The sequence below is a fragment of the Macrobrachium nipponense genome, chromosome 20, assembly GCF_015104395.2.
Source record: "Macrobrachium nipponense isolate FS-2020 chromosome 20, ASM1510439v2, whole genome shotgun sequence".
NCBI lineage: Eukaryota > Metazoa > Arthropoda > Malacostraca > Decapoda > Palaemonidae > Macrobrachium > Macrobrachium nipponense.
In genome coordinates, this window is record NC_061089.1 from 67,310,756 (window position 1) to 67,323,255 (window position 12,500).

A 12,500-nucleotide genomic window follows, 5' to 3' on the forward strand; every position below is an offset into this window, starting at 1 on the left:
TCTACGCAAACTTTTTAAAAATTCTACTTATACTTTTATTCCGTTTAAGAAAGTACAGAAAGTCGAGGTCGTATATTTATGAAATATATCTGACCTACTATCTGTAATTATGACTTACTAAATTAAATAAACACATTTGCATGACCTAGAAATTACTACTGAATATTTCTGACAGAATGAATCAGAGCCAACTGCATGTCAGAATATGGCTTTTGGATCTGACACGGCAATATAAACAGACATCTGAAGAGGTCAGCGTGACCCGGGAGAATAATACGAATATTATAGATCGGCTACGTATCAGGTTGATGACAATAATTTAATAATTTCGAGGCAAACAATAAGCAAACAATCATATTATCATGACGTCTATTCGCATATTACGTAAATTGTTACGTATTAAATCCTTGATGGGATAATAAGACAACCATCACGTTTAAAGGCATGGCCCTAATGATTATTTGCGCCGTAATGGGTGCTTATGCTCGTAAATAGCTGTAATTCGGCGTAATTTCAGTCAACAGAGCTTTAACGGGAATATGCTCTTTTGTCTGGGGACGTCAGGTTGAATTACTGTCATCTGGAAAATGCTGTTAATTACGCTTGCGTTCGTGTAGGCGAATGTGCTTGTATGTATAGAGTTGTATGTATTTATACGCGTGCTGAATAACGAGGGAAAAGTTTCTAATTCTTTCTCTGTCTCTGCTTCTCTCATACACACACACATTATATACTATTATTATATATATATATATATGTTATATATATATATGTGTATATATATATATATATGTATATATATATATATATATATATATATATATATATAATAGTAATGTGTATGCGTGTATGCATGCCTATTTGAGTACAGACAATGCAGAGAGAGAGAGAGAGAGAAGAGAGAGAGAGAGAGAGAGAGAGAGAGAATGAACACAAAACTAATTACTCCCAGAGGATTTGCATTTCCCATCTGGGACTCCTACTTTCAATTAGTTTCTTCCTATTCATCTCTGAATCTGAGGACAAAGAAAACAGGGGGAAAAAAACTCAAATCAAGGAGAAACTCAAAGATAGAACTAAAACGAAAATTGAGATAAAAAACTCAAAGGAAATTGACTCAAGGAAAAAAAACTCAAATAAAAAATTGGCATAACTTAAAAACTCAAAGAAAATTGCAATTGGGAAAAACTAAAAAACTCAAAGAAAATTGCAAATACAAACTAGGAAAAACTCAAAATTAAAAATAAACTCAAAGGAAAACGTAATGGAAAGGATAAACTCAAAGAGGAACTCAAAGGAAAATGTTGGAATAAAAACTTAAAAGGAGAAAATCAAAGAAAAAAAACACACAAAAAAATAACCGCAAAACTTAAAAGAAAAAACTCAAAAGGGGAAAATGAAAGAAAAACTCAAAGGAAAAACTCAAAATTCAAAGAAAACACAAAGGAAAAACTCTAAGAAAAATAAACCAAAAGAAAAGAAGGGGAAAAAAGGTTTGACTCCGACATTGACGACTGAAATTTCTGAGTAGGACCTGATATTAAAAAAATGTTTTCCTAACCTTTCATGAGAGAGAGAGAGAGAGAGAGAGAGAGAGAGAGAGAGAGAGAGAGAAGAATAAATGATTCAGAGGATGTTAGAAGCTGTTTGCAAAGAAGGAAGATGCTTGTGGATGGTAAAGGAGGTAGATATTCGACACGATGAGATGCAAGAAGAAGAGAAAGAGAAAGTTAGAGGAGAAAGTCAGGGTTGAAAGGTAAAGGAGTGAGGTAAAGGAGGAAGAGAGGGAAGGAAGGGAGGTAAAGGAGGAAGAGAGGTAAAGGACATAAGGGAGGAAGGCAGGTAAAGGAGGAATGAGATAAAAGAGGAAGGGAGGTAAAGGAAGAAGAGAAGTAAAGGAAGAGGAGAGATAATGGAGAAAAGAGGTAAAGGAGGAAGGGAGGTAAAGGAGATAAGGGTGGAGGGAAGGTAAAGGAGAAGAGAGGTAAAGAGGGAAGGGAGGTAAAGGAAGAGGAGAGATAATGGAGAAAAGAGGTAAAGGAGGAAGGGAGGTAAAGGAGGAAAGAGGTAAAGGAGGAAGGGATGAAGGGAGGTAAAGGAGGAAGGGAGGTAAAGAAGGAAAGAGGTGAAGGGATGAAGGGAGGTAAAGGAGGAAAGAGGTAAAGGAGGAAGGGAAGAAGGGAGGTAAAGGAGGGAAGAGGTAAAGGAGGAAGGGATGAAGGGAGGTAAAGGAGAAGAGAGGTAAAGAAGGAAGGGATGTAAAGGAGATAAAAGAGAAAAGAGGTAAAGGGGAAAAGAAGTAAAGGGGGAAGGGAGGTATGGGAATTAAGGGAGGAGGTGAGGTAAAGGAGGAAGGGAGGCAAAGGAAGAGGAGAGATGAAGTAGGAGGGGAGGTAAAGGAAGAAGAGAGGTAAAGGAGGAAGGTCAGTAAAGGTTGAGAGGAGGTAAAGGCGGGAGAGAGGTAAAGTAAGAAAAGTAGGGAGGTATAGGAGGAAGAGAGATTAAGTAGGAAAGCAGGTAAAGGAGGAAGGGAGGTAAAGGAGGGAGAGAGATAAAGAAGAAGAAGACTAAGAAGCAGATGATGATGATGATGATGATGATAACGATAATAAATGCGATAGGGAAGAAAGACGAGGTAATGGAGCATGAGGCAAGGCGGAGGAGGAGAGAGATAAGGAACACCCCTTCCCTTCCCCCCACGCCGAAGGATTGGCCGAAGTCAGAAAGCGATAAGAAGAATGTCTCTTTGTGTGTGTGTGCGTGTGTGTGTGTGTGTCTTAAGTCCTTCCCCCCCACACCACGGCCCTCCACCCACCCCTTTACCGCAACAAAACGGGCCCCAGAGCCTCCTTTAACGGCTTAATCTAAAAGGTGAAATGACGCGAAGGGAAACAAGATTAACAGTTGAGGCCCACCCCACCCCCCAAAAAAAAGGGGAAAAAAAAAAAAAAAAAGATTTATCGATGGGAGGTGGCAACGGCACGCGAGAGATAAATGAGCGAAAATTGACTACAGATAAGGATGGATAAGGCGGGAAGAAGATGATGGAGGAGGAGGAGGAGGAGGAGGAGATGACAAAACAAGAAAAACTTTTGGCAGCTTCCGTAGTCATACTATTATGCTATCGATGAAAGAACCAGCGTGCAGTTTTATCAGTCTTGCGGGGAAAAAAAATTGAATAGAAGTGTTATCGTCAGTAACAGATAAAAAAGGACAAAGCAGCAGTTATCGGTACCACCTGATAAAGATGGATTAATCAGGATTAGAGGGCGATAAGGGAATTATCTATGTTTGAACAGGGTCATGAGAAGGTATTTTTGTAATCTGATACAACTGATAACAACAGGAATTATGTGATAATCTTCAACACAAGCACACACACACAAACACACATACACACAGAGACGCTCACGACCTCCAGATAACGGGTAGATTAGCAATCTACGAAAATAGATAACAACAGAAATATTACGATAATCCACAACACACGCATGCACATACACTATTGAACACTATTATTTGGTGGGTTTGTTCAATACGAATAGCGCTCATATTTTGAATAATAATAATAATAATAATAATAATAATAATAATAATAATAATAATAATAATAATAATAATAATAATATGCATTTTGGTAGAAGACCCTTTTCTTTTAGGCAAATGCTGTTAAAAGGATGGTTGAATTAAGCGAGTGATTTTATATATTGTTTTTTCTATTTTCCTTACAATTTACTTCTCAGCCTCAGCGATGTTTCTGAGTAACTGGCCAATATTCATATTGGGAATTTTGAAAAATTGTAAATGCTGAAGGAATCTTTTATTAGAACAGGATATCAGGTCCAGGAAAAGCAGGGGTCGTCGTCAGTGCCGGTAGTATTCCGTAGGCGTAGTTCAGTTCGGGCCGGGGTCGTCTTTGGTTTAAGGGCTGGTATTGGTGCTGCTATAGCTGGTATCACGTGACGTTTCGACCTTCTCGTAGGTCATCTTCGGACGAGTCGTTTCAAGAGACTGTAGCAAGAACGTTTGCAGGGCGGTATTTATAGCGGCTCGGACCTAGAGATGCATTCTCATTGGTCGGGCCGGTCTTGGGCGAAGCTTGAATTTCAAGCCAATGGTCCCTGTGGTGGGTTTGTTCAATACGAATAGGGCTCATATTATGGATAATAATAATAATAATAATAATAATAATAATAATAATAATAATAATAATAATAATTCACACACCCGCTCACAGACACCAGACACCAGGCAAAATCTGATAACGCTCTCAGACCCACCCAGGTCTATTATATATATGTGTACAGGATTATAAATCTGTCTTTGGGCGCCACTTAAGGCCACAAGAAGGGGCGAGATTGGGCCATTGACGCTACACATAGGAGGTGATTGAGAATCCCCTACGTCACGGCTTTATCGGGAGGGAATCATTGTCATGGTTCTCGTCGAGGGTAGTTTTAGTGGCGTTTCTTCTGATCTCTCTCTCTCTCTCTCTCTCTCTCTCTCTCTCTCTCTCTCAGCTTGGCGAAAGAGAGAGGTAGCTGGCAGCTCATACTGAGGATGTGAGGTGTTCGCCACAAAGAAAGATTTCTTTTTATTGTTTTCTATTGTGGTGATGGTTTCAAATTCTTTTTTTTTTGTTTTTTTTATTATTATTTTGAAAGGAATTGATGAAGCTTAAGTGAACTTTATTTTAATTGCATATTTTTACAAAGTCACATCATGATGTGACTTTGACTATGATTTAAATTGAAGACTAACAACTTAATATGAAAAAATCTGTCAGTCTAATAATAATAATAATGATGATGATGATGATGATGATGATGATGATGATGATGTATCATACAACAAACATGCAACATGGCTCCAGGAAGTCAAGGAAGAAGAAACAATGAGATTAAAACAAAGATTCACAGACCACAGTCAGACACCAAGCTAAACAAAATGCCAACTGGAAAAGCCCCAGGTCCCGATGAAGTCCATGGATACTGGCTCAAAAACTTCAAGGCCCTACACCCAAGAATAGCAGAACAACTACAGCATTGTATCTCAAATCACCATGCACCAAAATGGATGACCACAGGAAGAACATCCTTAGTACAGAAAGACAAGAGTAAGGGATATATAGCCAGTAACCACAGGCGTATCACTTGCCTACCAATAAAGTGGAAGTTACTAACAGGTATCATCAGTGAAAGGCTATAAAATTACCTAGAGGAGACAAACACCATCCCCCACCAACAGAAAGGCTGCAGAAGGAAGTGTAAGGGCACAAAAGACCAGCTCCTGATAGACAAAATGGTAATAAAGAACAGCAGGAGAAGGAAAACCAACCTAAGCATGGCATGGATAGACTATAAGAAAGCCTTCGACATGACACCACACACATGGCTAATAGAATGCCTGAAAATATATGGGGCAGAGGAAAACACCATCAGCTTCCTAAAAATACGATGCGCAACTGGAATACAATACTTACAAGCTCTGGAATAAGACTAGCAGAGGTTAACATCAGGAGCCTGGGATTCTTGCAGGCGACTCACTGTCCCCACTACTCTTTCGTAGTAGCCATGATTCCCATGAACAAAAGTACTACAGAAGATGGATGCCGGGTACCACTCAAGAAAAAGAGGCAACAGGATTAACCATCTGATGTTCATGGACCGACATCAGCTGTATGGTAAGAGCATCAAGGAAATAGATACCCTAATCCAGACTGTAAGGACTGTATCTGGGGACATCAGGATGGAGTTTGGAATAGAAAAATGCACCTTAGTCAACATACAAAAAGGCAAAGATTAACGAGAACTGAAGGATAAAAGCTACCAGATGGGAGCAACATCAAACACATAGATGAGACAGGATACAGATACCTGGGATAATGGAAGGAGGGGATATAAAACACCAAGAGATGAAGGACCACGATCAGGAAAGAATAATATTACATGGGGAAACCCTCATGTTTTTATACGGCAAGCGTGGACACGAAACGGAAGGCAGACCCCATAACTCCGTTATACACACAGGCTCTCTCTCTCTCTCTCTCTCTCTCGGCAATCACCCCACATCTCTCTCTCTCTCTCTCTCTCTCTCTCTCCACCTCTTTCTCTCCATTCTAACAGGTAATGAAAATGAGAGAGTTGCATCATAACATAACGTTTTTATTTACAGTAACAACTAAGTCGGTTAACTAAGTAATCCAGTCTCACAGACTAACTTAAACTACTCATTGTCAAGTCACCCAAAGGTCACACCTTTCCCTGGTGAACTCTGTCCACAGAAATCCAGAACCATCTGCCAAAGATACAGAACACATTCTGGTAAGTACACACACAAGTTTAAAGACAAAGTTAATAAAATGGAACATCTTACAAGATATCAACAAGCGCCACCCCTTTGGCTAAAGTAAAGGTACACTTACCCATTCCCACCGGACACTTAAACCACTATGTCAAAAAACTCCCCCGGCGAATGCCACGGCATCTTTGCCTATGACTCGAAGCTCCTCCGTCAAAATCCCTCCTCATAGGCTTGGGTATGAACGCTTTTAAACAGAAAAGAGGCGCACACGCACATACGAAACACACAGTTCGCTAGCGCCTCGCGGTTCTAGCTGCATCTAGTTTCACAAGGCACTTTGGGAAGAGTTCATAAACTGTCGTACATTGACTCGACGAACTAAGCACTTTTATCTCACGCCATCCCCTAGAAACTCATTGATCAGCTACCCTCAGGTCGTTACTCTGCACTGTCCTCCACATTCCACAGGTTACAGAGAATGCACGAACAATACATTATTAATCAAAACCCTATGTCTTACAGATTGCTCGGCCTCGCACCTATATGCTAGCTCCCGCCTAGCAGAATTGCTTATATAAAACAAAACATTGGCCGGCTTAAAATAAAAAACTAAGTAAAACTGCACGTCTCTGGGCATTATAAAAGTAAAGTCTTATCACGCTTTAATCTCCCAATAACACAAACGCATTTTCTCCCATATTTTCTGCATTAGGATTCTTGAATATCCCTCTTCGCTTGTCTGCAAGTAGCTGAACAGACAGTAGACTGTAGCAACTGTAGGAAGACGGAATGCCTCCCTCATCGTAGTAATACTCTCACGGCTTCTTGTAGATCTCCAAAAAAACACGCTGTAGAATTCTCTCGATCACCCACGTGTTAATACTTGTAATCACCATGGACAACATGGCAGCAACCTCTCTGCACGGCTTGGTGGACGTCTTGCTGGCGTCGGTGAACTTTTGGGTGTTTAGTATGTCAGTCAGGTCCTTTGGTCAATCTAAGAAAAATTAACCCAACATACTACTTCTATCAAACAACGATCTCAAAAAGGTCAGAAATACTAACTGAAACGTCTCCAATTAACTCCCTTAAATATGACTACTAAAATGATAAGTCATTATCAACTCTCTAAGAAAAAGAAACATCAAGTTCTCCAATTCAATTCTCCAAACTCGCCACATCAGCACCACACAACAACTCAGAAATCACAGCAACTCACGGAATTCTGCACTCACATTTCGAACTCGAATGTGCTCACAAAAAAAAGAAAAATTCGTAACAAGCCCAAGAAAGAAAAGAAAAGTATCTCGTAACATAACCCAGACCCCAAAAAACTTTTCTCTTAAGTTCTGACAACCCACAGAAAATCAGTAAAAAATCTCCAACTTTTAACAGCAAAAACCCCTTTACTGCTCAATAATTAATCCACAATGAGACTTAAGTGTCAAACTCCCATTTCGTAAATAGCAACCCTCGAAAAATTACACCTCCCGGTAAAATCAAATCTCCCGTCCAAAAAAGAATGTTATTTAAGAACTCGCCCTCCCAAATCATATCTCTCATAGGAAAAGAGAAAAAAATAATAAAAAAAAATAATCACAAGCAGATTTCCCCAATCACAAAACCAAATACATAATACATGTATAAATATGCATAACTCCCGCGTTTTTTGGTTTTCCCCAAAAAAATGCTCCATGTAGCTATGGAATTTGCCAGAAAAGCAAACTCTCATACATGCGCTTTCGTGAAATGCTATAGCCACATTTCCCAGATATTGTAAAAAATTCTGATCTGTCACCATCAAGAGGAAAAGAAACAGCACACGCTCAGCACACGGCTCATCACATCGCTTGTCAGCAGAAAAATCACTGCGGACGCATGCTCAAACAACAGCACAAAAATTGTCTAGTCAGACACATAAGTTTGGAAACTCATGATTCTCAAGAAAAAAGGTCTAACTGACACATTTCACAGAATTAACTCCAGGATATGACTAATGTGTTTTCAAATTTGTCTCGAAGACTTATTCTCTCAACATGACTTTTTCCCAAATTATATTTTCTCCCAAGAATAACACACTTGTGAACATAAAAAATGCACACACATCTCCAAATAACTCGTAATGCAGTAATGGCCATTCGCCTCTAAACATAGACACGAAACCAAAAAGAGAACCACAGAAAACTTCTCTTGTCTCGAAAAAAAAAACTCCATAACCACAAAAAAAAAAGGTCACCCGCCCAAGATTAATTCCAACTCCATTATGACGACACCATATCAATAATAACACCACTACCGGTTATAGAATATTTCCTCCATTTGGTTAATAACCAACCCCCTTATTATTCTCTTATTTCCTCCAAAGCCACATGTCAGTAGAAACAAAAACACCACTCCAGGAATAGAGAATAATCACCTCTATTTCGGCAAATACAAAATATTTTTTACCTCTATTTCCACAATAACTCCATGTGGAACAAAACAAGGCTCCAAATATAATATATCTCCAAAAAATGTGCGCTCAAGGCATCTAACTCACACACCTCCCAAATATTGCCCCATAATCTCCAAATATGTGTCTCCATTTGCAACAAAGATGGCTGCAAAATAATTGAACTAAAACACATAGCTCATACCACTATTGGCAAATATCAAAAATGGGCCAAAAATATATCTACCATATATTATATCTCAAAATATAACTCCAAAAAAAATATATACCTCCAATTATCTCTCCAAAATAATATATCTCAATTACTAACTCAATTATATCTCAATTATAACTCCAATTCTCCAGAGAATAACTCAATGTTATAGTAAAAACTATAAAAACTCACTCCAGTTTACATAACTGCTAAAAAAAAAAAAGGCAAAAACTCGGCATATAAAAACTGTCTAGAAAATTCTAGAAAAAATCACCAATGTGCCCAAGTCCATTATAACAGAACTCCAAAATCACAGTGTCTAAGCAAAGACTTCTCCATATGCACTACGACATAAGTCATTAGAAAACTTAACCAAGTTTCCTATCTCCACAAAGTTGTCACAAATACAACATGGGTATTGTGCAAGAAAACTCACAATTTCTGGAACACAAATATCCAGAGAAAAAATGGTGTGCCATTACGTATGCATTCAAAAAACATGCAAGAAATTCTCCCCTATTACTCTATAGCATCAAATAGCTCAAAACACGAACACGTTCTCTTAAATGACTCTAAGTCACGAACTGGAGATAACATTCACACTAACTGGAAGAGGAAAAAAAACAAACTCAAAATTCACCCATGGTAAAAAAACTTGTGTCAGCGATGGCTAATTTCCAAAAAGGAAGAAAAGAAAAATCAACGGCACCATTAACATCTCCCGTAACTCACTAGATGTCAAGCAATTAATCTGCTGAACTCATAAAAAAAAGAAAAAAACTAAAATAATGTGTTGTTAGTTCTTCCCATAATCACAAAAGATTTCAACCTCCCTTGACAGCATTAAAACACCCCACGTATTAGTATATAAAAAATCAGTATCAGAAATATCATTTATCACAAAATCACAAAAAAAAAATTGCTATCATCAAAATCATCAGTATCAGTACAAAATTATCACCAATGTTAATGCTTGTTCCATTCTCCAAAATTCAGCACAAAATTCAGCAAAACTCACACAATTCACCATGATTCAGCCAGATTCATCAAGATTCAGCAAAAACTCATCCCCGTGAATCACTGAAATATTCTCCAAGTTACAAAAAAACTGACAAATAATTAACACAAGACTTCTCCCATTAATTCATCGTAATAATTAATCCCTGAATAATTATCTGTAATAATTATTGAATAATCTCCCCATGAAATATCTCAAATCTCGCAAAACAATTCTCCCGTAATGATAATTATACTTAGGCAAAACCTCCCGTGACACATCTCAAGTATAACAACTTATTTAATAATAACAATAATAATAAACTCTCCAAAGCAATAATTCTCTTGCAAAGGTGAAATTCAAATAGCATACACAGTAATGCCGAATCTTATGACATACAAGTTTCTCCAGCATGCGACAACCATGACATAACACCATTGCCACAACAACAAACAAAGATACAACACCAATCATCGGCATTTCAAAGTTATTTCTTTTCCAACACAATAAAAAAAAATAATCTGTGTATATTGTGTCTTTCAAGGCGCAAAGAAAACACATAAGCACATCCCAGTGCATGTTAACTACTTTTCCCCCTCATTTTCGTAAAAAAGAAAAAAATCTCTTTTTATTTTTCCTTTATTTTTTTTTTTTTTTTTTCTTTTCTCTTCATCCAAGAGAGAGAGAAAAAAAAAAAAAAAAAAAACAAAAAAAAAATCTTTTTCTTAAAAAAGACTCTACGGCATTCACTTCATCAACTAATCAATCAGCTGATATCTTAGCATTCAATGTCAAGGCCAAATCCATCTCCAACACTAAGAAAAAAAAAGGAAAAGGAAGTTCACCCAACACTGAGACAAAAAAATTTCTCCCCCCCTGAGAACAACCCCTTCAGTCAAGCGGCAGAACAGCCCGAGGTATACACTAGTACCCATCTCGCAATACCCTCCCTGCACTATCTCTCGAGTGAGGCTAGTGGTACCCATGCAACTACCCTCACCAAGGGATGCCGTTACACCCTCGCAATGCAAGGCGCCTCTCTGCAGAAATATGCTGAGCCCTTAAAATTGTGGCCGCTCTGTGTCACTAAGCCAAATCTGCTTATATAAGCACAGTTCCCATGCATAGAAAAATACACTCCTATGTTTTAAACAAAGACGAATGCATACGTCTATTATAAACACGTGCAAATAAAGAAAACACTTCACTATGGGGAAAGAAAAAATTGTTTTGACCTCTTGAACCAATCCCATAACCCTGAAATATTTAAACAAAAACCCTCTCCTTTTTGATAAACAATAGTTTAACACTCACCACTCCATAATGGGAAAAAAGAACTCGAAATTCTTCGTAAAAACGCGTAAATCTCGTCGGCACAATACAAACGCGACTGGTGAGATGACTCCTAGCAACACTCCCATGAACTAGACTGAGTTGCTTGTCTCACGACTCCCACCCTGAAGAAGCTCGGTACGGGCAAATTTGATGACCCTAATAGAAAATCTTTCCTCATCCCCCCATCTCACGGACGGACATTTTCTCTACCCCTTTTATTTCCTAACTGGCCAACCATCTCTACATTGGCGTTCCTAGGCATAGAAAAAGAAAGAAGACTTTCTATATCCCCTTTTTAACCGCTGACACCACTATTATATGGGGGAATTATCCCTCCATGCCACCACTATTACATGGGGAAACCCTCATGTTTTTATACGGCAGCGTGGACACGAAACGGAAGGCAGACCCCATAACTCCGTTATACACACAGGCTCTCTCTCTCTCTCTCTCTCTCTCGGCAATCACCCCACATCTCTCTCTCTCTCTCTCTCTCTCTCTCTCCACCTCTTTCTCTCCATTCTAACAGGTAATGAAAATGAGAGAGTTGCATCATAACATAACGTTTATTTACAGTAACAACTAAGTCGGTTAACTAAGTAATCCAGTCTCACAGACTAACTTAAAACTACTCATTGTCAAGTCACCCAAAAGGTCACACCTTTCCCTGGGAACTCTGTCCCACAGAAATCCAGAACCATCTGCCAAAGATACAGAACACATTCTGGTAAGTACACACACAAGTTTAAAGACAAAGTTAATAAAATGGAACATCTTACAAGATATCAAACAAGCCACCCTTTGGCTAAAGTAAAAAAGGTAACACTTTACCCATTCCCAACCGGACACTAAACACTATGTCAAAAAACTCCCCCGGCGAATGCCACGCATCTTTGCCTATGACTCGAAGCCCTCTGTCAAAATCCCTCTCATAGGCTTGGGGGTATGAAACGCTTTTAACAGAAAGAGGCGCACACCGCACACGAACACCACAGTTCGCTAGCGCCTCGCGGTTCTAGCTGCATCTAGTTTCACAAAGGCACTTTGAAGGAAGAGTTCATAAACTGTCGTACATTGACTCGACGAACTAAGCACTTTTATCTCACCCGCCATCCCTAGAAACTCATTAATCAGCTACCCTCAGGTCGTTACTCTGCACTGTCCTCCACATTCCACAGGTTACAGAGAATGCACGAACAATACATTATTAATCAAAAAAC

The 12,500-nt window shown here is 38.8% G+C and overlaps 1 long non-coding RNA gene across 1 annotated transcript; it reads right to left on the minus strand.

Annotated features, from left to right (window-relative positions):
• Nucleotides 1–11,832: 11,832 nt before the first annotated feature.
• On the minus strand, nucleotides 11,833–12,167 carry LOC135221207 (uncharacterized). The gene is made up of 2 exons (XR_010315894.1): nucleotides 12,112–12,167; nucleotides 11,833–11,981 (listed from the first exon to the last, which is right to left on the minus strand). It is a non-coding gene; the product is annotated as an uncharacterized LOC135221207 (long non-coding RNA).
• Nucleotides 12,168–12,500: the final 333 nt, after the last annotated feature.